Source organism: Salmo trutta, chromosome 31, assembly GCF_901001165.1.
Source record: "Salmo trutta chromosome 31, fSalTru1.1, whole genome shotgun sequence".
Lineage (NCBI taxonomy): Eukaryota > Metazoa > Chordata > Actinopteri > Salmoniformes > Salmonidae > Salmo > Salmo trutta.
Window position 1 is genome coordinate 30,207,887 of NC_042987.1, and position 21,677 is coordinate 30,229,563.

The following is a 21,677-nucleotide window of genomic DNA, read 5'->3' on the forward strand; positions in this document are numbered from 1 at the left end:
TTTAAAATGAGGATTGCATTAGGACAAATAAAGCATCACTGAATAGTTTGTCATAGTTTTTATTGCATTAAAAAGCTAAGCCAGAATAAAGATAATGAAATGCTAAATATATTTATAGGAGCAATGTGAGTATGACCCTAACATAACCTTCTAAATGTTCATTACTTAACTGAATATTGTTAGGCCTCATTATCTGCTTCATCACATTTCACATCACAGTTGATAAGATACAGAGCAGCGTCCCTGGATGGAGAGCAGTTTTAGGGTTTAAGTCCTGTGCTCAAGGGCACAACGGCTGGAGGGGGTACCTGGAATCATAGACCAACAGTTCCCACAGTTCTGTTTTTATACCCTGTCCGTGGATTGAATCAGCAACCTTCCGGCTACTGATCAAGCAACCTTCCACCTCTCGAAAGCCCAATTTTTGCAGCTTCTGCGCCGTCCGTTTAAACGAGATTATGCATCGAAAGTTCGCTTCTGTCGGCACGTCTCTGCTTCCGCATCTACACACCTTTTTCCAGCATGACATTAGCTTACAAATGATATGTGAAGCTTTATGTATGTAGTGTAGGACATTATGAAGGCATTATGATAGAGTCATGAAGGCTTTATTAGATATATCTGGTTTAAAATGTGACTATGTAGCTTCAAAGTATACATTAAACATAAAGCTTCAAAGTATACATATTGAATATGTTCCAGTGTGCATGTTACAAAATCTGGTGGAATATCTAAGCTATTCCTACGTTTGCGTCTGTCTAAAATTTCAGAATCTGATATGATGGAACGCTGAGAAGAGTCTATGATGTTGTTTTTCACTTTCAATGTCTGATCTGCACCCTCTGTACTTATGAAGATCTCAGTTTCAGAGCTAAAACGTGAAGGCTCCTCCATGCTTTTCCGACGTTTGCGTCTGTATAGAATCTTTGTCGCCTGCTCAGAGTCAGAAAAATCTTCTGCCTCAAGTTCCACTCCAAAGGACATATTTACGTCACGCACAATATCAATATTACAAATCTTTTTGAATTGAACCATATATATCTCAAATACTGACACAGGATAGTACCGGATTTCAGTGACACCAGTAGCAATCTTTTTGACTGACCTGACAGGTTAACATAGTCACACTTTAATTCCAGGATGATGAAAGAGAAAGAAACAGAGAGATAGGGACAGAGGGAGGGAGAAAGCAGAGTGGTTGCCGTTATCCATCCGGAAGCCTCCACCAGCGGTAACAGGAGGGCAGCGATGGCACATAGGTCCTCAGGTGGTCCGTGTGTTCTCCATCCGCTATCTTGGCCCCTGCTTTAGCCCTGGCCCCCAGCCCTGCAATGTGAAGAAACATGTTTACTCTCTTAAACAATCAATTAGATTTGCACGGTATTTGGTATTTATGGATAATGAATTTGCTGATGATAACGATAATGAATATAAAGGTAATGATAAGGATTGATATAATAATCTTGACAATCGTGCCTTCAGAAAGGATTCATACCCCTTGACTTATTCCACATTTTGTTGTGTTACAGCCAGAATTCAAAGTTGATGAAATAGATTTTTTTTCTACACACAACATCCCATAATGCCAAAGTGAAAACATGTTTTTAGATTTTTTTTACAATTTTCTTGAAAAGTAAATACAGAAATATCATATTAACATAAGTATTCAACACCCCTGAGTCAATACTTTGTAGAAGCACCTATGGCAGCGATTACAGCTTCGAGTCTTTCTGGGTAAATCTCAAATGATTTGTGAAGCTTTGCACAACTGGATTGTACAAGCTGTCAAGTTGTTTGTTGATCATTGCTTGACAGGCATTTTCTAGTCTTGCCATAGATTTTCAAGACGCTTTAAGTCAAAACTATAACTATGTCACTGAGGAATATTCAATGTCGTCTTAGTAAGCAACTCCTTTCATTTTGTATTAATTTGAAAAATATATATAATTCCACTTTGACATATAAAATCTCAATTTAATCAATTTTAAATTCAGGCTGTAACACAACAAAATGTGGAAAAAAGTAACAGGGTATGAAAATAAAGTTCACAGCCCCTGACTTTTCCACATTTTGTTGTGTTACAGCCTGAATGTTACAGCCTGAATGCACTGCTTGCAACAGAATGAAGCCTTGAAAAATGAATAACATTACTGATAGTCTTCCTGACAAAAGAGACCAAACAGCATTCATTGACAGTTAAAGTAGAGAAACGTATATATTTACCCATTGGGAGGCCGAGGACCACACATCCAGAAGTGTATTGTTTTCATGTTGTTTTAGTACATGTTGCCGAAAGGAGATGAGACTGTAGGACAGTATGAAGGCATCATGAAGACTTTATTAGACTAGTTGTATCTCCAAAGTATACTTAAAGCATGTATATTTTCTAGTGTACATGTCACAGCTTCACTCAAAAACGTGGTGGAATATTTAATCTATTCGTACATTTGAGTCCGTCCAAAATATCAGAATCTGATTAACGTCTGCTTCCAACTCACACCCTCAAACACATAGATCCCCTGCAGCTCACTTTCCAGCCCACTTTCCAGCTCACACCCTCAAACACCTAGATCCCCTGAACGCAGCTCACTCTCCAGATCCCAATCACCTGAATTCTAATCACCTGTTCACACACCTGTATGTCATTATCACACACTATTTAGTTCAGTTCTTTGCACCCCATCACTGTGAGGTATTGTTTGTTTTGTGATACGTCTTTCAGAGCTCTGGTTTTCCTGTGATTTACTCCTCCCGTGTATGATAGTTTTTGCCTGCCTCACTAACGACGCCTTTTTGCCTATTCCCTGACTGTACTTTAGCCTATCGGATTTCCTGTTATCTACCGATTTGCCTGATCTCCCGGACTAAGTTACTAGCCTTTTCCCTGCTTAAACTGTTGCCTTTGGACCCATGAGTATGACCTTCTGCCTGTCCCTGGACCCAGCTACCTGCCTCCTCCTGTGGTCCTTTACAATAAACAGCTGCTGCTCCCTGCGCTTGAAACCAGCAGTCTGTCTCCCACCGTGTTCATTACACTGATAGGACAGTGCTGAGAAGCCATTGTTTTTCACTCTTAATGGAGCTTTACTAGAGCGTTTCATATACATTATTTGTATTCAGGAAAGTAGTGAGTTGCTGCACAACAGCATTTTCACTCACTTATAATCTGCATCATATATACCTCGTGTTCTCACTTTCAGAGCTAATCAAAAACATGAGCTGGCGCACACCCAAAGAAAAATATTTTATGTAGAGGTGCGGACTAACGGGCGAATGAACTAAACTGTAAAAATAGTCACACTATATATAAACTCCCAGTAATTTATTTTGTAAATCACCAACGTTTCAGAATCGCTGGGCTTTCAGGGTCATCACTGTGCCTTCTCACTTTCAGAGCTAAAATATTCAGGCTCCTCCATGCTTTTTCAATGTTTGCGTTTGTAAATAATCTTTGTCACCTGCTCAGTCAGAAAAGGGTTCTGCCTCGAGTTTCACCCCATTAGCCATATTTAGGCCTACGTCACACATACGTTGTTAGTGCGATATAAACAATTCAATAACAAAATATACATTGTGCAGTGTAATAACATGCAGTCTTCATATAATGAAATGAATAATTTACCTGAAGAAAGCAGGTACGATAGGATTACCATTGGGCTAGTGCTCTTTGATCGTAAAAATGTATAAATGTTGACTCAAACAAGAAGCTTTTATAGAAACCTGTTGTCATGGCTGTACAGCTGTGTTCATGATTGGTCTCTGAATGAGCGTGACTGTACGTGTGTGTTCATGATTGGCCTGTGACTGGGACGTTCCCTGAGCCTCATTTGATTGAATAGACCTACCACTGGTCGGACCTGATTTCCTGTGTTCTATGAAATGAAACCTAAAGAAAGTGACTTTTTCTCTGTGGTTGTTCAATGCTGCAAGCACTATTGAATCATTTCTGATTGCATAGGGACCCAAATCTCCAGGAAATATCCAAGTTGGAATGTCTATTACTCTAGTGGCTAATATATCATCTCAGTATTTCAACAATGTTTGCATTCTCGTATGAATCAAGGCCTTTTTCCCCCATAGTTAGTAATCAAGTTAGCAGTACTGAAGACAGAATTAACTGGAGCTGCAAATGCATGGGAGTCTACCAATGTATCAAAACATTACATGAAATAAGTACTATGCATTTACAGTGCATTCGGAAAGTATTCAGATCCTATGACTTTTTTTTCACATTTTGTTACGTTACAGCACAATTCTAAAATGGATTTAATATTTTTTTTTACCTCATTAATCTATACAGAATACCCCATAATAACAAAGCATAAACAGGTTTTTAGAACAACAACAAAAAACGTATTTACATAAGTATTCAGACCCTTTGCTATAAGACTGGAAATTGAGCTCGGGTGCATCCTGTTTCCATTGATCATCCTTGAGATGTTTCTACAACTTGATTGTAGTCCACCTGTGGTAAATGTGACTGACCGGTCTTATGTAGCAACATTTGAAATTGTGTTTTTTTTACATTGGACAAAAGTATAGACTCAGAGCTACAAAATGGTATATCATACACTGCATTATTGAGGAAAAATGGGAAAGTAATTCTGCTTTGAATGTTGATCGACTTGTAGACTCACTTTTGAGAAAATGGCCTTTGAACGTTTTGGTACCTACTGGGGAGCTCTCCTTCGTCTACACCCATTCAGCATTGCTCACACCCTCTTAAACCAGCCCCACCCATCTCTTTAAGGATTCACATGTAAGGTCATATGCTAAACAGTGAGTAGTGTAGTAAAGATTAAGACTGAAAGTGGTGAAAGTAGTAACCTACAATAAGGAAAAAATTCCAGGTTAACAAAGTGTTGAGATAAAAATATTTAATAAATATTAGATGACGCTTACCCAGACACACTTGTCTAAATTGATGGGTCATGTGAAAGAAATGCTATAACCCGAGCCACATCCAGTGGTGGAAAAATAACAAAATTGTCATACTTGAGTAAAAGTAAATATACCTTAATAGAAAATGACTCAAGTGAAAGTAAAAGTCACCCAGTAAAATACTACTTGAGTAAAAATATTTGGTTTAAAAAAAATACTGAAGTACATTTTAGCGATTCCATGATACTTAAGTATCAAAAGTAAAAAGTATAAATCATTTCAAATTCATTATATAAAGCAAACCAGACGGCATTTTTAATTTTTTATTGACGGATAGCCAGGGGCACACTCAAACTCAGGCGTAATTTACAAATTAAGCATTTGTGTTTAGTGAGTCTGCCAGATCAGATGCAGTAGGGATGACCAGGGATTTTCTCTTGATAAGTTTGAATTGGACAATTTTCCTGTCAAAATGTAAAGTACTTTTGGGTGTCAGGTGTCAGGGAAATATATGGAGTAAAAAGTACATTATTTTATTTCAGAATGTAGTGAAGTAAAAGTAAACGTTGCAACAAATATAAATGGTAAAGTACAGATACCCCCCCAAAACACTAAGTATTTTTACTTTAGTACTTTACACAACTGGCCACATCTTGCTAAGTGGATGGGTCTCTACAGAAGGTGTAAACGGTACAGCCAAATGGTTACTTGTATAGTAGCAATATCAGAAATAGTGTCAATATAAATAAAATAATATACAGTATGTACAAGAGCAATATGAATAATGATATCAGTGATAGACGAGGTAGTTGTATGCATACAATCAGTGGTAAAGTGGCTGAACAGCAGGATTAAAACGAGAAATAGTAGCAGGAACGTATGGCGTGTGTGTTAAGAGAGTCATTTGAATAGAGGCATTGCAGATAGTGCTGATGACTGGTCTGTCCAAACCACGCATGAACAAGGGAATCTATATTCAGAGAGCCTGTTTCTGTCCTGCCCTTGACTTTGGTGCAGGGCATGTGATGTCCATAGCCTCTTCGTCGCAAAACTCCCTGATCTTCTCAAAAATATATGTTTGTCTAGCTGTGTTCAGTCCTGGTGGTGTTTGTACAGGCAGACCATATATGGGAGGATGGATGTCATCATTGCGCAGCAGCTGAAACCTGGTCCCGACTGAGTTCGAACGCTCCTTGGCAACAACAACACCAGGCAAAAAAACCAAAAATTCTGACATTACAACGTTGCACAACATCAATTCACCTCCCAAGTTTAGATAAGCAGAATAAGCTCATACAATGCAATGAAAATGATATTCACCTGAAGTGCTGGTACTGCTTGATCTGTGGCAGCGACCTGAAGTACGGAGTCAGGTGTTGTTGCCAGCCTCAGCTTTCCACCAGCACCATACCATCCTCCAGTCCAACCAGCTGTGGGATGTTGACACCTGTCACAGCTGCATAGGGTCAGGAGGATAGTGCACCTGCAAACAACAAAATAACATTAAGAGAAATTACAAATAATAATTGTTTCACCCATGTCAGTCTGTCTTTACACAGCTCAGTGAAAGGTATTTGCCTGCCTCATATATATTGCTCAAAAAAATAAAGGGAACACTTAAACAACACAATGTAACTCCAAGTCAATCACACTTCAGTGAAATCAAACTGTCCACTTAGGAAGCAACACTGATTGACAATAAATTTCACATGCTGTTGTGCAAATGGAATAGACAACAGGAAATTATAGGCAATTAGCAAGACACCCCCAATAAAGGAGTGGTTCTGCAGGTGGTGACCACAGACCACTTCTCAGATCCTATGCTTCCTGGCTGATGTTTTGGTCACTTTTTTGAATGCTGGCGGTGCTTTCACTCTAGTGGTAGCATGAGACGGAGTCTACAACCCACACAAGTGGCTCAGGTAGTGCAGCTCATCCAGGATGGCACATCAATGCGAGCTGTGGCAAGAAGGTTTGCTGTGTCTGTCAGCGTAGTGTCCAGAGCATGGAGGCGCTACCAGGAGACAGGCCAGTACATCAAGAGATGTGGAGGAGGCCGTAGGAGGGCAACAACCCAGCAGCAGGACCGCTACCTCCGCCTTTGTGCGAGGAGGAGCAGGAGGAGCACTGCCAGAGCCCTGCAAAATGACCTCCAGCAGGCCACAAATGTGCATGTGTCTGCTCAAACGGTCAGAAACAGACTCCATGAGGGTGGTATGAGGGCCCGACGTCCAAAGGTGGGGGTTATGCTTACAGCCCAACACCGTGCAGGACGTTTGGCATTTGCCAGAGAACACCAAGATTGGCAAATTCGCCACTGGCGCCCTGTGCTCTTCACAGATGAAAGCAGGTTCACACTGAGCACATGTGACAGACGTGACAGAGTCTGGAGACGCCGTGGAGAACGTTCTGCTGCCTGCAACATCCTCCAGCATGACCGGTTTGGCGGTGGGTCAGTCATGGTGTGGGGTGGCATTTCTTTGGGGGGCAGCACAGCCCTCCATGTGCTCGCCAGAGGTAGCCTGACTGCCATTAGGTACCGAGATGAGATCCTCAGACCCCTTGTGAGACCATATGCTGGTGCGGTTGGCCCTGGGTTCCTCCTAATGCAAGACAATGCTAGACCTCATGTGGCTGGAGTGTGTCAGCAGTTCCTGCAAGAGGAAGGCATTGATGCTATGGACTGGCCCGCCCGTTCCCCAGACCTGAATCCAATTGAGCACATCTGGGACATCATGTCTCGCTCCATCCACCAATGCCACGTTGCACCACAGACTGTCCAGGAGTTGGCGGATGCTTTAGTCCAGGTCTGGGAGGAGATCCCTCAGGAGACCATGCGCCACCTCATCAGGAGCATGCCCAGGCGTTGTAGGGGGGTCATACAGGCACGTGGAGGCCACAAACACTACTGAGCCTCATTTTGACTTGTTTTAAGGACATTACATCAAAGTTGGATCAGCCTGTAGTGTGGTTTTCCACTTTAATGTTGAGTGTGACTCCAAATCCAGACCTCCATGGGTTGATAAATTGGATTTCCATTGATTATTTTTGTGTGATTTTGTTGTCAGCACATTCAGCTATGTAAAGGAAAAGTATTTAATAAGATTATTTCATTCATTCAGATCTAGGATGTGTTATTTTAGTTTTCCCTTTATTTTTTTGAGCAGTAATATATATATATATACATATATATATATATATATATATATACACACACTATCGTCCTTGTTTTTGAAAGAAAAGCATATTTTCTGTCCATTAAAATAACATCAAATTGATCAGAAATACAGTGTAGACATTGTTAATGTTGTAAATGACTATTGTAGCTGGAAATGGATGATTTTGTATGGAATATCTACATAGGCGTACAGAGGACCATTATTAGCAAACATCCCTTCTGTGTCCCAATGGCACGTTGGGTTAGCTAACCCAAGTTTATAATTTTAAAAGGCTAATTGATGATTAGAAAAACCTTTTGCAATTATGTTAGCACAGCTGAAAACTGTTCTGATTTAAAGAAGCAATAAAACTGGCCTTCTTCAGACTAGTTGAGTATCTGGAGCATCAGCATTTGTGGGTTCGATTACAGGCTCAAAATGGCCAGAAACAAATAACTTTCTTCTGAAACTCGTCAGTCTATTCTTGTTCTGAGAAATGAAGGCTATTCCATGCAAGAAATTGCCAAGAAACTTAAGATCTCGTACAACGCTGTGTACTACTCCCTTCACAGAACAGCGCAAACTGTCTCTAACCAGAATAGAAAGAGAAGTGGGAGGTCCCAGTGCACAACTGAGCAAGAGGACAAGTACATTCGATTGTCTAGTTTGAGAAACAGACAAGTCCTCAACTGGCAGCTTCATTAAATAGTACCTGCAAAAAAAAAAACAGTCTCAATGTCAACTGTCAAGAGGCGACTCCGGGATGCAAAGAAAAAGTTGCAAAGAAAAAGCAATTTGTCAGACTGGCCAAAAGATCACAGACACTGGACAGAAGAACTCTGACTAGAAGGCCAGCATCCCGGAGTTGCCTCTTCACTGTGTTTAAGCTTTATATACCAAGTGTTGTCATCGATTCCTTGTAGAGACGCCACACTGCTGCTTTTGTCACATGGGATGGCAGCAGCTTTCCACCAAAGTGTTTGTGTCCTGGGTTGAGTCCTTGTAATACTATTGCATTATCCTCTCAAATCTAATAAAATTGTATTGGTCACATACACATGGTTAGCAGATGTTAATGCAACTATGCAGTAATATCTAACAAGTAATCTAACAAATTCACAACAACTACGTTATACACACAAATACACACAAATGTAAAGGAATGAATAGAATATGTACAAATAAATATATGGATGAGCGATGGCGTGTGGCATAGGCAAGATGCAGTAGATGGTATAGAATACAGTATATACATATGTGTCACGTCCGGACCAGTATAAGGGGTTATTGGTTATTGTAGTTTGGTCAGGACGTGGCAGGGGGTATTTGTTTTATGTGGTTCGGGGTTTATGGGATATGTATTTATGTAAGAGGGATGTTGATTTATGTGTTCCAGGGTTTTTGGGTAATGTTCTTGTTTTGTATTTCTATGGTTTTCTATGTTGTGTATTTCTTTGTGTTGGCCTGGTATGGCTCTCAATCAGGAACAGCTGTACATCGTTGTTGCTGATTGATTCATACTTAGGTAGCCCTGTTTCACCTGTCCCTTTGTGGGAAGTTGTTGTTTGCATAGCTGTGTGTTTTAGCCTGCAATCCTGTTCGTTCGATCGTTTTTTTGTGTTCAATAAAAGTCACTGAGCACTCAACCCGCTGCGCCTTGGTCCACTACGTACGACGACCGTTACAATATAAGATGAGTAATGTAGGATATGTAAACATTATTAAAGTGGCGCTATTTAAACTGACTAGTGATACCATTATTAAGTTCATTTATTTAAGTGGCCAGAGATTTGAGTCTGTATGTTGGCAGCAGCCTCTCTATGCTAGTGATGGCTGTTTAACAGTCTGATGGCCTTGAGATAGAAGCTGTTTTTCAGTCTCTCGGTCCCAGCTTTGATGCACCTGTACTGACCTCGCCTTCTGTGGCAGTGGCTCAGGTGGTTGTTGTCCTTGATGATCTTTTTGGCCTTTTTGTGATATCAGGTGCTGTAGGTCTCCTGGAGGGCAGGTAATTTGCCCCCGGTGATGCGTTGTGCAGACCGCACTACCCTCTGGAGAACCTTGCGGTTGAGGGCGGTGCAATTGCTGTACCAGGCGGTGATAGAGCCCGGCAGGATGCTCTCGATTGTGCATCTGTAAAAGTTTGAGTGTTTTAGATGACAAGCCACATTTCTTCAGTCTCCTGAGGTTGAAGAGGCGCTGTTGCACCTTCTTCACCACACTGTCTGTGTGGGTGGACCATTTCAGTTTGTCCGCGATGTGTACACCGAAGAACTTAACTTTCCACCTTCTCCACTACTGTCCCGTCGATGTGGACGGGGGGGTGCTCCCTCTGCTGTTTCCTGAAGTCCACGATCATCTCCTTTGTTTTGTTGACGTTAAGTGAAAGGTTTTTTTCCTGACACCACACTCCCGAGGGCCCTCACCTCCTCCCTGTAGTTGTTGGTAATCAAGCCTACCACTGTAGTGTCATCTGCAAAATTGATGATTGAGTTGGAAGCGTGCATGGCAATGCAGTCATGGGTGAACAGAGAGTACAGGAAAGGGCTGAGAACGCACCCTTTTGGGGCCCCAGTGTTGAGGATCAGCGGGGTGAAGATGTTGTTTCCTACCCTCACCACCTGGCGGTGGCCTGCCAGAAAGTCCAGGACCCAGTTGCACAGGGCGGGGTCAACTCTACGTAGTTGTTGATGAAGTTCACTACTCACTGCAAGTCCTCATGCTTCAGGTGTAACCTGTGCTTGCTTGGGCCAGCTCTCTTTTTGAGGGGCAGCATTAGACCATTCTCTTTGTATGACTGGTGGAGGAGAGTCAGGCATATTCTACTGATGCTGAAAGACAAATTCCAGATAAAAATATTTTAGCATTATTATACAATAGATACGAAGTGGCATTTTGAGATAACATCACTACACACAGTTCATATACACGTAATGTTAGCTAGCAAGCCAGCCATCAAACGTCAGCTAACTAGCTAACAGCAAGCTTTAACTTGGGGTCTTTTGTTTAGACATGTAGCTAGCCAGCTAAACAATGAACCGTAATCCCAATCCATAGAGTACTAGCAATACAAACCAATTGTCATAGCTAGCTAAAGTTAACCAAATAGGTTCAATGTTAGCTAGTTAGCTAGCTGACATTAGGCTATAACTAGCAATGCGTAATGGCATTCTGAGAACATCACTAACGTTACACACAGTTCATACACATAATATTAGCTAGCTAGTCAGTCAGCTAACGTTAGCTAGCTAACAGTAAACTTTAACTTGTGGTCTTTTGTTTAGACATGTAACGTTAAAGTTCGCTAGCTAAAAAATGTACTATATTCCCAATCCATAGAGTACTAGAAATACAAACCGATTATCATAGATAGCTAAAGTCGTTTTCCTGTGTCGTTTCCGTTTTGTATGTACAATTTGCTTGGCCCTTTGTTGTGTCAAGTCACTCTGGTTCACACTGACCGTGTGCAATGCTATAAGAATCATCTTAAGCTTTAGCCCCCACCCAAACTCTGACCATTTTACTCGCCCTAGCAGAGTTGGTTAGGCTGTTTTCATGTTATCCAGAGCATTGATGACTGTAACTGTGCTCCTGGCAACAATTTAATTACGCTTTTTTGCTGACGTTTACTGACACCGGCCATATTCAACCAGTGTTGAGAGTTCATAAATTCATCAGTTATTCTGCGCTCTGGTACACTCAGACGAAACAGTTGTTGCAGTGACGTTCTATTGAAATGGATAGTTGCTTACTGGAGTCTTTTGTTAAGTTTTAATACGCAATACATATATTTTTTTTAAAGCTGCGTTAGACAGGATTACCCTACACACACACTCAAATAGACAGAAGCGTGCTATATGGGGCAGACCAATCCAAACTCATCTCTCGGCATGTCCAGCCCCCTCATTATCTCAGTCAATCATGGCTAGCGGGAAGGTTGCTGTCTTTTTCTGTGGCTTAACCAACTAGGATCGTAATTTAACAATTTTATTCATATTTACAGATGGCATAAAAGTTTGTTATTAAGGCACATGAAAGTTCACATGTTGTTGAAGGCATTTCTGGCCAAAAACACATTTTGATTAAAAAAAAATGTTTTTACGTTCAAACGGCTCTCCTATGAAGTCGTGACTTGAGGCTACGCCTAGTTTCCTGAAACGGGTCACAAATTAAATTGTTTTTAGACATGATTTGGAAATGCACACATAAGGTCCCACAGTTGATAGTGCATGTCAGAGGAAAAACCAGGCCATGAGGTCGAAGGAATTGTCTGTCGAGCTCCGAGGCAGGATTGTGAAAGGCCACCAAAAAAATCCTGCAGCATTGAAAGTCCCCAAGAACACAGAACATTTCCTCCTACTCTTCCTAGAGCTGGCCACACGGCTAAACTGAGCAATCGAGTTCCTCTGTGGAGATGGGAGAACCTTCCAGAAAGACAACCATCTCTGCAGCACTCCACCATTCAGGCCTTTATGGTAGAGTGGCCAGACAGAAGCCACTCCTCAGTAAGGTACATGACAATCCGCTTGAAGTTTGCCAAAGGGCACCTAAAGGACTCTCAGACCATGAGAAACAAGATTCTCTGGTCTGATGAAACTAAGATTGAACTCTTTTGCCTGAATGCCAAGTGTCACGTCTGGGTTAGGGTTCAATTGATGAGGATTTCGTTCATTTAATCCATTTTAGAATATGGCTGTAACGTAACAAAATGTGGTAAAAGGAAAGGGGTCTGATTACTTTTCGAACTGTATAACCTGCTTATCACTGTGTTGCTAAATGAGAAAAGACTGCATTCAGTGACTGTTACAGTTGAGGAAAATGTATATTTACCCATGGGGTAACCGAGGACCAGTTATCCAGAGGAGTAATGTTGTAATTGTGTTTTAGTAGACTAAATGTCACTGACAGGAGATAATCCACTGGACACAGATTTAAGTTCAATGTCTAGTTTGGATTTACATTTGGTTGAGTTGTCAACTGATCCTGAATTTAACATGAAATCAACAACAATTATCATTTAGGTTCAAAGTTGGGTGAAAGAAAGATGAAATGCCCTGAGGATGATAACTTTTTACAAAAGTTCCAAATCAGTTTTCCAAGTTTATTCAACGTCATCACATTGATTGTTTTGGGTTGAAATGACGTGGAAACATTGCTTCAACCAGTTTTTTCCAAGTGGGAAATGTGATGTATAACTGTCTTATGTATGTTTATAACATTAGCTACCTTTACTCTGCTCTGCATGCAGACAGCTGGTTCTACTGCTACAGCTTCTTATGATAATTATAACAACAACCACGACAACAAAAACTATGTTTTAAAATAATTATTATTCAACAAGTGAATAACTATGAAACATTAGTAAGCACTTACGATATTTGATTTGTTCCCATTTTCACAGATCAACATGAAGCACTGAAGTTGCTGCTCAATCATCAACATGTACGTGTGCATCGACAACAATATAGTATAAATTATTGCTTTAAATGTTTATGCCTTTTAATTCCATGTTGTGGTGTGTAACTAAAATATACAGTACCAGTCCAAAGTTTGGACAAACCTACTCGTTCAAGGATTTTTCTTTATTTTTACAATTTTCTACATTGTAGAATAATAGTGAAGACATTATGAAATACTTTGAAATAACACATATGGAATCATGTCGTAATCAAAAAAGTGTTAAACAAATATTTTAGATTCTTCAAAATAGCCACCCTTTGCCTTGATGACAGCTTTGCACACTCTTGACATTTTCTCAACCAGCTTCACATGGAATGCTTTTCCAACAGTCTTGAAGGAGCTCCTATATATGCTGAGCACTGGATGCTTTTCCTTCACTCTGTGGTCCAACTCATCCCAAACCATCTGAATTGGGTTGAGGTCAGGTGATAGTGGAGGCCAGGTCATCTGATGCAGCACTCCATCACTCTCCTTCTTGGTCAAATAGCCCTTACACAGCCTGGAGGTGTGTTGGGTTATTGTCCTGTTGAAAAACAAATGATAGTCCCACCAAGCGCATACCAGATGAGATGGCGTATCGCTGCAGAATACTGTGGTAGCCAAGCTGGTTAAGTGTGCCTTGAATTCTAAATAAATCACTGACAGTGTCACCAGAAAAGGACCCCCACACCATCACACCTCCTCCTCCATGCTTCACAGTGGGAACCACACACGCAGAGATCGTCCGTTCGAAAACTCTGCGACTGACAAAGACACAGCAGTTGGAACAAAAATTCTCAAATTTGGACTCATCAGACCAAAGGACAGATTTCCACCTGTCTAATGTCCATTGCTCGTGTTTCTTGGCCCAAGCAAGTCTCTTATTATTATTAGTATTCTTTAGTAGTGGTTTCTTTGAAGCAAAATTGACCATAAAGGCCTGATTCATGCAGGCTTAATGCTATTTATATTTCTGAGGCTGGTAACTCTAATGAAGTTATGCTCTGTAGCAGAGGGTGCAAAGTTGTCATCAAGGCAAAGGGTGGCTACTTTGAAGAATATAAAATATATTTTGATTTGTGTAGCAATTTGTTGGTTACTACCTGATTCCATATGTGTTATTTCATAGTTTCGATGTCTTCAATATTATTCTACAATGTAGAAATAGTTCAAATAAAGAAAATCACTTTAATGAGTAGGTGTGTCCAAACTTTTGACTGGTACTGTATATGCAATGCTGTGTTGTACAGTGTACTAACATGAATTCAGTCTTTATATAATAAAAGAAATAACAAATTACCTGGCTATTGGAAGTGCCTAATGATTTTGCTGGACAGTGGTGAAGTGACTGAAACAAGAAGAGGTTTTTATAGAAACCTCTCTGTTTACCTGTTGCCATGACTGTACATGTGTGTGTTTGTGATTGCTCCCTGACAGGGCCTGACTTCATGTTTGTTTCATGATTGGCCACTGTTCTCAAAGATAATTTCCTATGAAGGAAAAAAAGAAGGGCCCTTTGATCCGAACCAGACTGGTTGACTGGAATATAGTGGTCCATAGTCCAGGGCGGTGGTTGGTATGTGCCAGGGTGAGTGCCAGCTGGGCTGGGCTGGCACATCATCCCCCTGAGTGACCTGAGTCATATTCGTAAAGCGTCATATAGTAGGAGTGCTGATAGGATCAGTTCCCCGCTGTCCATTAAATCTTATTCATTGTGATCTTAAAGGCAACACTGATCCCAGATCAGCACTACTTCTCTGAGACACCTCATGAATATGGACCTAAACCTCCAGTAGACACACTCAAGGTTCTTCCTCACTGAAGCCATTCTAACGAGCTAATAATGTCATGATTTTGACGAGCTAATGACTGACTCCAAGTCATAGTTAGACTTTTCTGTCATGTCCAAATCTGACGGTCTAGGCAAGTTGATGCAGTGAGTTGATAAGTTAATGAGGAGCTGTACAGTCACTGATAACTCTTACCCAGTCAGAACGCACACCTTCGGCCAACAAATCAAAATGTGTAGGGAATATTTACTTTGCACATTTGTAAGATGTCACAGAAACATCAGAATAGAATGTTGATGTCTGGCCGACGTATAAACGATGTAGAACTGTAGAATTTAGAATGTAGACATTCTATATACATCTGCAAGACGTCTTGCCAATGTGTTAACGCTCTCCATACTACATCTTCCCAATGTATCATTTATATACATGCATGTGAGTCCACCATTGTAAAATTGTGTATAAAAAATTATATTATACATCACCTTAAATATTCTAAACAAAAATACGTGAAATTGAAATTAAGTTATTCCGAATGAGATAACATAACACTATTATCATGGTGCTGAGATTTTATTCCACACATCGATGTTTTTTTGTTTTTTTCAATACCTTAATCTAATAATAGCCTGCTCTCCCTCCATCCAACTCCAAGGAGATGACATCATGGAGTTCTTGGAAGGGCATAGGCCACACCTGATAACCGTCTCCTTTTCTTTTTTCCCTCTGATGACAACTTCCTCCTCTTGTTTTGGGGAGGAGTGTCAGCCTCCTCAGAGCCCTGTCCGTTCCCCTGCTCGGAGCTCGCTTCTCCTCCCTGCTCTGTGCTCGGCTCAGAGTTCTGAGAGGGTCTCTTCTGGCTTTGTCTCTTGCTGGATGTCGGCCTTTCTCTTGAAGCAATTCAAGGAGCTTCGGCAGCATCTGATGGTGTGTTTACCTGCCCTTACACCATGCCAGGGGCTACTACTGCTTCCTGCTTTCCCAGGTAGAGCAGTCCCATCCTGGGGTGAGTCAGCAGCAGTGCTTGGGGCCACTGGTGGGGCATCATCCACAGACAGACTGGGATCCAGATTGAGGGTCTCGGTGCTCCCACAGAGGTGATAGACACCGCCCCCATCCTCCACAGCCTCACAGTCAGGCAGGGACTCCTCCAGGCTGGGGCTAGGGTCTCCAGAAGAGAGGGTGGACAACACCACTTCCAGGAGGGATCTTGGTCCCTGGTTAAGCCATCAGAAGCCAGTGGAAAAGCATCTCTGCTGACAATTTGGGTGGCAGCTTTGATCATGTCCACCTCACTCTCCGATGACGAGAGATCTCTTTCGCTCTTAGGCGTTACGGATGCAAAATAGGTTGTGTTGTCTTCGCTAATACCACCCTCGCTCTTTTGTAGAAGTGGGACCAAATCACTTGTACCATCCTCACTCTTTGGTGTAAGAGGGACAGAATAGCTGATTTGCTCCCCACTTTCTGATGTGGAAGAGTCTGAGTCGCTATATTCCCCCTGACTCACTGACCAAGATGAGTTGTTGACACTGGATGAATCACTTAGTTCTACATAGTGATCCCTGAAGATGGGAACCAGAGTAGGAGGTGAGGAATCACTTCAGTCTTCTAGTTCATCCTGTGATGATGGTGTCTGTAAGGGAGTGAAGGATATCTACAGACTTCTAAGGGCTTAAATCTTGCTGTTGGTCTTGTTGCATGTCTTGCTGGTAATTTGGCATTGCATCTTGGTGGACATCCTGGTGCATGTCTTGATGATCATTCTGTATTTCATCTTGCTTTGGATCATTCATAAAGTGCATGTCTTGCTGGTGATTAGACATGCCACCTTTTTGGAGGTCTAGTTGGACATCTTGCAGGCTGACTGACTGGGTATCATATTGGTTGTCCAGCTGATCGTCTTGGCAAGATGTTATTGGAGGAGATGGTGATTCACTGACATCTTCATGGTGGTCTCTTATAGGATGCTTGTCATGATCCTGCTCCCCTCTTGGGACTCTTCAGGGGCAGGATTCCCCCCATCTGTCTGTCCTTACCATCTCTTTGAAGTGAAGATTAGACAATCTTTATATAAACATTGTTACTTCTCAAAGGTCTCACAGTAGAGAAAACTGATAAGAATCAAATGTTTCTGTTTTCCACTGTGATTGCTACGGTATTCTAGAATGTTGTAGAACTTTCCATGGAGATTCACTCTTCTAAAAGAGGGCCAGAGACATCATAGTGCTGCTTTGTGACTTCACATTTTCTAACCGTAGAAGGCCTCCTCTTAGTTTTTTTTAATCAATATCACATACTTTGTAGTAGTAGTTTTGATACATTTACATGTAGGCCGTAGTACATGGCAGCTAAAACCTGAATGACGTATACAACACATACAAGTCATTAAACAATGAAACAAAAACAGTAAATCAGGAAGTCAGGGATGGAGCTGAAGCCGTTTGTCTTGGTAGCATCAAACAATGGCTTAAGCGGTGGGAGGCAACATCACAGGTCACAGGGATGAAGCACAGTCACAGCCAGAGGGGAATTGTTCTAGTACAAACCTGCTTTATTTTGATTTCTATTTATGTGTCTATCTGTGATTGGGTGGTGTAACATAAATAATTATAGCATGTGTGTGTTTTCCCCCTCTACATTTGCATGAATATCAACATTATTTTAGTGTATTTAAAAATGAATTTTACATGATACTGTAGAATTAATACAATCCTCATTCAGCCCTCCTCTTCAAACTGTGATGTCCCAGTGCCCTCTAGTGGGGGAAATAACATGTAGGTTTCAGTTAGATATATTTTGGTGGTGACGGTAGACTAGTACATCAGTAGGCTATAGAACATAATGTATTCATACATCACTCACCATCACCCACAGACCTTGGAGCTATATTTCTATGGCACAACAATGATGAAGACTTTTTACTGTTAGGAGCACATTCAAGTAGTGAATGGGTGAGATTGTCCCTAAGCAGAGCTGGGTTTGGGAAGTTGACAAAACTAAAATCAGTCGTAGTAAAGTCGAGATAAGTTCAGACCTAAACTCACAAAATTCAAGCAATTTTAATTTCAAGCATTAGCAGTGTTTTAATGCATTGATAGAAACTGTAAGCGTTGTATAAAGCAGGGGTTCCCAAACTGACCAACCGATTGAGGTGTCTTTTGAGTCGTGACCCAACATAAAGGTTGAGCTGTTTTAAAAAAAAAACATACACAGACCAAAGAATAATTAACAAATATTATCTGGGCATCTAGATAAGAAAATGTAGCAGTTTCAAAGATAATCTACTGCAATTCCACACATCCTGCCATGGAGCTGAAAGAACATTTTGCCATTTTAAAGTCAATTCCCTGCAATTCTATGCATTTTGCCACGGAGCTGAGATAATTTGTTTTCCGTTTTTAAGCTAATTTCCAAATTTTGACATGGCTGGTGTTCTTATGCTCAAGCATTTTAACTAAATCAATGGGGGCCTGATTGTCTAGCTCTATTTTGCTGATTGTAAATTCTCAAAGATTATAGGCTATTATTGAAAAATATACACGTCCATTATCTTTTCTACATACATTCTATTTGGTGTCAGTCATTTAAGTTTACACTGTTCGGGAACCACTGAAAATGTCTTCCCACAGTTTGGGAACCATTGGATAAAGTGTTACAGCCTTTACCATCAAAATACAGCAAGCATTTGGTCAGAGTATTTTGATAGCAATAAGCAGGAACAAAGTTAGTAGCAGTAGCTATATTGAAAGAGATCATTTATCAGAGTAGTGAAAAGAGTTTGGAGGTGATCCAGTCAGCATAAGTTGTCAGATAAAGCTCATGCAGTGGTCAAGCCGGGTTCACAGACAAAGTCGTAGGTCAGGCCTTGGGGTCGGCTTAGAGCAGGAAGCCGGTGAAGATGCTATCGTTCTCACTTCTGGAGTAGACCTTTCTCTCCTTGTCTCCCAAGTTACCCCGGAACACCAGGCATCCCCATGTTTCCTTGATTTCCTTTCTCACCTATCATAAGAAAGAGAGAAGGATTGGTATCTGAAACATGTCAACATATGAAGATAGATATCAGTCTCAAGCATGAATATTCTATTTTAGATCAAAATTAGCGATTTGATTAAAAACAGCACCAGATAACGACGTATTCAGGAATGAGATAACAGATGTCATAGTAGCTCACACTTTGGACTGTAAATGTATAAACCCAGATTACATCCTTTAACAGTTGTATATGAGAATTGGCAAGCTTACCATTATCTCCTTCCAGTCCAGTAGCTCCAGACATTCCATCCAGTCCAGGAGGTCTCATGAGTCCAACATCCCCCATCACTCCAGGTACACCTGAAAGAAGACAGGGGAAAGGAGGGGAAGGAGGGGAAGAGTAAAGGTATGAGGGATGGGGATATGAGGAGATATTTAGGAGTACACACCATGGAGACAATATAACTGCAAGAACACCACACACAACCTACAGTCATGGTCACAAGCCACTACAGTACTATGTATACTTTTAGTCAATCTATACTGAAATCAACATAATGTATATTCTTTAGTCTACCTGGAAGTCTCCTCTCTCCTCCCGGCCCTGGGGTCCCCTCTCCCCTGTGGCCCTTCCCGGGGGGCACCATGGCGTCTGGTTGGAACTCTGTGGTGTTGGTGGTGGTCTGTCTGAAGCACAGACGGGCCGGCAGTGAACCACCTCCTCCCACTCCACCACCTCCTCCTCCAGTGCCACCTCCGCGACGGGACTTCTTGGTATTCTGAGGCTTGGGCCAGCAGGTGTGTCTGGCTGCAGACAACTAGGTTTCCGTCAAGACCACCACCAGCAGGGTCATTAGAATGGCGAGCAAGCAAAGAGAATGCATGTCAGCGGATTTTGGTGTGCGATGATCTAAGAGAGGAAGAGAGAGAGCATAGATGGAGGTAGTAAATCACATTTAGTAACAAATAGCTATTAATTCATGAACAATTCTGAGCACTGACCAAAACAAAAAAAGTTACCTCATTTAAAAATTTACCTCAAATGTAGCGTTCAGTGCTTAGCTTTAAATGAAATGGTTTGCTGATCACTCCATTCCCTGCATTTGGTGGTTCCAACAACAAACCCCTCCCCTTTTATTGTGTCTGCTAGCCTCTGGGCTTCATAGCTTGACCAATGAGAGGAGACAAAGGGACAGATACACTGGGGATTATGAGGAAGGGTAGGTCGGGATGGACACAAGGTGAAAACCTGAGGGACATGGTAATAAAGCTTTAGGATAACATACAACACAGGACGTTCTTTCCTTTTGCCTTGTGTCTCTGTGATATGATGCTTCTGGATATCATAACAGCAATTACTCACCTCGAACTGGACAAAGATATTTTATTTAATGAGTCTGACGCAAAGGATATACTGCTTCTCCGAGACCAGGCCCAAATCCCTATCTTTCGCATGAAGAAAAGACGGAGATACAGGGGTGCAGATCCAGGTGCCTTGTGCGAGTTCGTCGGCGAGTGGGTAACCCATCTCTACCATCCGTTCTATTGGCCAACTTGCAATCATTGGAGAATAAACTGGACGAGCTCTGTTTGAGAGTATCCTACCAACGGGACATTAAAAACTGTTTCACCGAGTCGTGGCTGAACGACGACACGGATAATATACAGTTAGCTGTTTTTTTCTATATGGCTGCCACAAACACAGACACACCACAGAGTTAGTAATACATTTTATGTATTTATTTAACCTTTATTTATCTGGGCATCACTCTATATCATCATACATCATACCCTATATGAGATGGAGGCAGGACCTGTACGCTCAGGCGTCAGGACGACCACACCACGCTGGCACCACCTCAAAGTGGAAGGGTCCAAAACACAACCGCAGAGGGAGGGATGAATGTCTCAAACGAGCCTCCATGACCAGTGACCACCTTGATGCAACATCCTACCAACCTTTAGGAAAACAACGATTATGGATATACTGTCAAGATACATGTCTCTCCGCCTTACCAGTGGGAGTCGTTGTCCACAAAGCGGCACGACGGGCTGTCTAGCTCCAGTACTGCTGACTTTTACAACTCCTCTCAGAGGGCATTATGGGTAGGATGTCCACCTTCTACCTTGACACTGGTTGGGTGTGGCTTGAAGTTGGACATTTGAACCCCCTGGGCTGCTGCACTGTGGCCTGGTCAGTGAAACCAACACCACCTCCTCTATAGGTACACTACACACACCTCTGAGGCTGTATAGGTGCCTCATGACAGGGTCCTACTCATAGACATACACCACATATATAGGTTCTATATCTAGGGTCCTACTCATAGAGATACAACATATATATAAAGTATTCAGACCCCTTGACCTTTTCCACATTTTGTTACATTACAGCCTTATTCTAAAATTGATTCAATTGTTTTTATTCCTCATC

The 21,677-nt window shown here is 41.5% G+C and overlaps 1 long non-coding RNA gene across 1 annotated transcript; it reads right to left on the reverse strand.

The window, feature by feature from the left end:
* Positions 1–43: 43 nt before the first annotated feature.
* Positions 44–3,780, reverse strand: LOC115169917 (uncharacterized). Its single transcript, XR_003870937.1, has 3 exons — positions 3,623–3,780; positions 2,224–2,305; positions 44–1,326 (listed from the first exon to the last, which is right to left on the reverse strand). It is a non-coding gene; the product is annotated as an uncharacterized LOC115169917 (long non-coding RNA).
* Between the last annotated feature and the right edge of the window lie 17,897 nt (positions 3,781–21,677).